At 40.0% G+C, this 5,999-nt stretch overlaps 1 pseudogene; it reads left to right on the forward strand.

Moving 5' to 3' along the window:
* The first annotated feature begins 2,364 nt into the window (after positions 1-2,364).
* LOC145580973 (MLO-like protein 1) lies at positions 2,365-5,771 on the forward strand (annotated as a pseudogene).
* The last annotated feature ends 228 nt before the right edge of the window (positions 5,772-5,999 follow it).

Genomic DNA, 5,999 nt, shown 5'->3' on the forward strand with positions numbered 1-5,999 from the left:
TGCAATCGTTCGTGTCATATCCCACGTCCTTGTGGTAATGATTGTATATGTTCTTGTTGCGATACTGAGCCAAGCCTCTCATTGGTTGGGGCTTCTCGAACTCAAAATTATCCTTAATCTCCATCAAGATTGGGTAACAGTCCTTGGTGAACTCATACTGTGGCTCGTACATCTTAACCTTCTTTGACTTCGGCTGCTGATCATCCGCCACCCAAACTTCTTTTCGTTTGTTTCCTTCCTTTTTCTTCCTGGCCGAGTCTTGTTGAGAAGATGGCTTCTTCTCAGCTCCCTTGGCCGGCTGCTCTGCTTTGGTAAGCGAACAAAAATCAGTTGCTTCTATGTAGGCCTCGGCTTCCCGTAGAACCCCTGCGTATGTCCGAACCTTTTTTCTGACCAAATCGAACTTAAAACCATTATGCCTTAACCCCCGGAGAAATTCTGAGTAGGCCATTTCATCCGAAAGATTATGAATCTGGGCTTTTTCTTGGTTAAATCTCTGGACGTAGGAACGCAACCCCTCATTCTTTCCTTGGACAATTGTAGCCAAGTTAAGACTGGTCTTCCTGGGGGGAATGTAGTATGAAAAGTTTTCAACAAACAGCATACTTAAATTAGTGAAACAATTGATGCACTCGACTGAAAGGCTGTTGAACTAATCCTGCGCCATTTCGTTGAGAGTGGCTGGGAAGCACCTACACCAAGTGGTGTCATCAACACATTGCAAGTACATCAGGTTTCTATACGAAGTGACATGTTCCTCTAGGTTACCCGAACCATCATATGCACCCACGAGTACACTCTTCACCTTCGCAGACTGAGGAGAGCTAAGGATCTCTTGAGAAAACGGAGGCGACTTATCTCCAAGATTCAATAAGTGCATTTTCCAATCAATGGGCTGAGGTTGGCCAGCCTGTCCGCCCAGATACGGCACCTGGTCGATCGGCTGGGTAAATTGCCCATACTGTCCGAGGACGTTAGGGTTTTACGGCAGAAAAACATTTAAATTCTAGGGAATTTGATATTGGGCTGGTTGAATTACCAGAATTGGAATGGGAGTTAGAGTACGAACAGCTTGGCTCCTGCTGGTCCTGGCCGAGCTGGTATGTTGGGAAAGAGAGTGATTAGAGAGTTCATCCGGCATCGTGGGAGTAGAGGTCGTGTTCGACTGGGCTCCCCGTTCCCGTTGCTTGTGCCGGATGTACTTCCTTGCGTCCCTCCAGCGTCGAGACGGCTTAGGATACTCCCTTTGAGGCTGTCTGGTCTGCCCCCAGCAAACCGCATTCTCTCAAGGAGCCTTGACAGATTCATTCAAGACACCCTGGGAGATCTGCCATGCGGCCGGCGGAAAGGGGTATTGCCAGCATCTTCAGCATTAGTTGCCTTGCTTTTATTTCTTCTTTGAGTGCCATCCTCCATCCTCCATCCTTCTGGACAGTTGTCTAGAGGTGGATGGCCTATTTTCCTCCAACTCCTTTCGAAGCTTGTTCAGAGCGATCTTTAGGGAAGCAGCAGTAACTGGTGGATCCTCTGCCTCATGGAATGAGGCGATCAAAGGGTCACTAGAGTTGATTGTTGTGGCTATATCCTCTACACGGCCGTCCTGACAAGGAACAGGGCTGGCACTAGGTGTTTGACTGTCTATTGTCATTGCGAACGAGTATCCCCACAGACGGCGCCAAATGTTTCGGGGTTTTTTGGGATCCCTCGGGACACTGGTCACGCACTACTAGCAGCAAGACTCGGACACCTGCAAAACACGAATATTCCGGTGACGGAATATTCGCCTCCGACGGTCAAGTTAGTAACCGGAAGTTCGAAAAAGCTAGAAAGAGAAAGTAAAGAGAAGCTAGAGCTGTTTAGTGCTCTATTTAATGTTATGTCACCATCCCCCCTCCCATCATAAATGATTGGGGTATTTATAGGGGTGCAAATTTGTGCTCCATTACGGTTTTTGCCCAAAATTTCCGTGTCCTGATTGGCTGCGCAATCAGGTGACAACACGTGTTAGATGGGGGCGTCGTTTTGCGGCTTTCTACAGTAATTTCGGGATTTGGGCTCTGATGTAAAAAAGCTCTTTTTCTCTCATTTCAGGGGCTCTTTTGAGCTTTGACACGTGTCATCTTCCCATAGGGACACGTGTCGCCCTTTGATTGGGCCACGTGTCACTACGAGATTGGACCACGTGTAAGGGGTATTTTTACCCTTAACATAAACTAGTTATTTAATGCATTATTGGTTAGTCAAGGCATTACCATTTCTCCTAGACAAAGATGTGCAAGCACATTCATCACGATAACTATATCATTATGTTAGAATACTACTCACAGAGACAATTAGGAAAAGGTGACACTGAAAACCAGATAGATGGCAGGAGGAGAAGGAGGGCCATCGTTTGAGTCTACACCATCATGGATCATTAGAGCAGTGGTGTTTCTGATGGTTGCTGTTTCTTGGTTCATCGAAAAACTTCTTAGTTTCCTCGGTCAGGCAAGTCCCTTCCAATCCCTCCCATAGGCCTCAGACCTTATTCTGTACACATTTCTCTCTTTTCAAAGCTAAAACCATAAAAACGCTTGCAGATGTTGAAAAGAAAGGAAAAGAAGCCCCTTTATGATGCCTTACAGAAGATCAAAGAAGGTTATATGCCAACTTCTAGTTCCGCGTCTTCTTTTGCCACTGTTTTTATACAACTGAGTTATGAACATTCTCTTGCAGAGTTGATGCTGTTGGGGTTTGTATCGCTGCTTCTGGCTGTTTTCCAGGATGATATTGCAAGTACGTGCATATCAGAAAAATTAGCCAAGAAGTGGATCCCTTGTCATGTTGAAAAGTCAACCAGTAATGATATCTCCCATTTTCAAATCTCTCATCTTCTTAGTGGAGGACGCCGCCTTCTAACTAAGGAGACCACCTTTTCTTGCCTAACGGTATTCTTTTGTGTCTTAAATCTGTCTTGCTAACATTGTTTGCCTGAAACATAAGTGGAATCCTTCAATCGGCAGGAATTAATTGCCTTTTTTTTAGTCTTCAGTTTGCCACATTCAGATATTGTAATGTCAACTTTCCTACTGTGTAATCTTGCTTAGTAAAACAGTAGGAATACATTGCATGAAAATAGAAGAAAAATGCCCAAGGCACTACAAGCTTTCTATGATTCCATAAGAAACTAGCAGTAAACTATTCTATTCTGTCTTACAAAATTAATAAATGAACAACAAAGCATATTAAGGCAAAACTTCTACATGCCATCGGCCATTACAAGCTTGCTCACTCCCACCTGTTGCTGTTCAAGGAAAGGCCCTTTTTGTATCTGTTGGTGTACTTCATCAGCTACATTACCTTATATTTATATTAGCAATTGTCCATCTGATAAGCTGTACAGTCACAGTTCTTCTTGAAGAAGTGAAGGTGAATTTTTCTGCAATGCAAATCTGAATTTTGAGACATCATACAGTATTACAGTATAAAAAGTTTCCGATCTAATCATTCTCTTCTTGTGTGCATTGCAAGCTGTAGATAAGTTAGTGGCAGAAGTGGGAGGAATCCATAAGAAGGCAGATTGATGTTAACAACAGTAATCTCTTGCGAGCCATTCATGTTTCTTTCCATAGGATTGCTAGCTGTATGCTATGAGTTGATTCCAATAAGTTTCCAAGCATTTTAATTTAAGACTATGATGTACATGTTCATACAAATACAGACATAGTCATCGATATCAGAAGCCTTACATTTATTAAGGAGCGGTTTGAAGGTGTTGATGCTAAGAAACGAAATTATGCGGTGAATAAATTTAAATCACATAAGGTTGATCTTAAACTAGTCTTGTCATCATTTGCAACTGTCAGTTCACTATTTGATATTTCTATATGAAATTATGTTCTCAGTCACAATGTAATATAGATTACTGTAATGCAATGATACTTAATGACATATCCTTCACTGGAAATTAAACCTATTGAGAGAGTAATGACTAAAGTTAGGATTGTACAAAGACAAGACATCATGCAGTGATTCAAAGCAGTAGCGAAATTTATAAACTTGCACATCCCATAATTAAGCCTAGGTCTAAGTTCTAAAATGTGGTGTATGAGCTTCTAAACACGATGCACTTGATTTCTTGGAACACAAACTTCAGAAGTGAAACTCTGAAGCAACTTTCACAACTTTAGGGAAAAAATTGAGAAACTGATGAAAAAATAAACAAATATTCTTTGGGATAAAATTGTGAAACTGATAAAAAAAAAATTGTGAAACTGATGAAAAAATATACAAATAAGCAAAACTGATTCTTATTATCAAGTATCAAGTACATGGCAATAAGTTTATTCATATTTGTTGAAACTAATCCTTATAACTTGCTTAAATATATTATAAACCGTAGAGGAAGTCTCGGTATAACTTTCACATTTTTCTTTCAGATGTCATTCTTCAAGCACCTAGCCGGGATAGTGACAAAAGCAGATTACACAGCAATGAGATTGGGCTTCATTTTGGTAATACTGCCTTGTAAAATGACTTGAAGGCTTGAATAGAGTTTATTTCACAGCATTCTCTGTTTGATGTTTTGTAACACCGAGATCCTTTTGTCTTCTGCAGACTCACTGCAACGCGAATCAGACATTTAACTTTCACAAGTACATGGTGTATGCCTATGAAGCTGATTTTCAGAAAGTTGTCTCAATCAGGTGATTACACTTCATACTATTAATCTATTTAATGTATCTCAATCTTCTTTCTCTACTATTGTTTTGGCTGCAGCTGGTTTCTTTGGATTATGCTTGTTACTTCCTTGACACTCAGTGTGGCAAGTAAGGAAGGAGGATACATATTTACACACGCACACACGTATATGGGTTGTATGTATTTTTGATTGATTAGCACCAATTGCAGGTTGGAACATATATTTTTGGATATCATTCATCCCCCTGATTGTAAGTAGACAATACAAAATATACACTGTTTATGAATGCATTGCAGATCATAGAATATCTTCATTAGATACTAGAAATAACGAGTACATAACACTAACAGTTACCTGATTTGTATCTACAGCTCCTACTACTCGTTGGCACCAAATTGGAACAAGTGATCACAGAGTTGGCTATCTATGTGGCTCAAAGACATTCCGTGCTTGTCGGAGAAGTCAGAATTCAACCATCAGATGAATACTTGTGGTTCAGCAAACCTAAATTTGTCCTTTGCTTGATCCATGTTATCCTATTCCTGAATTCATTCGGGTTTGCAATTTTATTCTGGACACTGGTTAGACCCCCAATCCCTTGTTAACTACAAATCAATCCAGACTATAAAAATTTCTTAAAACTGACAACATTCTTGGTTATTGATACGTACGTAACAGCTTAAATTCGGCTTCCACTCGTGTGTCATGGGTGAAGCAAAATATGTATATGGTAGAATAAGCATAATGTAATACAAATCATTTTGCTTGTTTACCTTATTATTAATGAATCATATGAAATACAAATATACTAATCTGAATCTCACCTCTCATTTTCTTGTGTTTAAGGGTGGCTGTTCAAACTATTTGCAGTTATAGCACTCTACCACTTTATGCAATAGCGACACGGGTAAATACAAAGCAAATTAGTTACTCCATATTACTCAATATTAAAACGTTATAATTTCTAGTGTGTTACTTTTACTTAATTGTTATGTTTTTTCTGTTGAAGGTGGGAAGTTCATACAATGAGGCGGCAATGAAAAGGCATGGATTTCTGAGGAACGAAATGCAACAACTTGAACTGAGATGATAATCAGCAGGGAGGACGATAACATTTCTGAAAGGAAAAGAAAAGAACTAAACAATGTGTAGGAATGGGAGAATCATCAATTGGACTTTGTGTTTTTTTCCTTATTAGTGTCATCACTCTTATCATTAAATGTAAGAACAAGTAGACACCTTATCAATGTGTAGGCACTGCCTCGCGTTTTTACAAATTACAATACAAGTAGTGATGCTAGCAATAAATTAATTGAGG

This window comes from Chenopodium album, chromosome 15 (assembly GCF_948465745.1).
Source record: "Chenopodium album chromosome 15, dcCheAlbu1.1, whole genome shotgun sequence".
NCBI lineage: Eukaryota > Viridiplantae > Streptophyta > Magnoliopsida > Caryophyllales > Amaranthaceae > Chenopodium > Chenopodium album.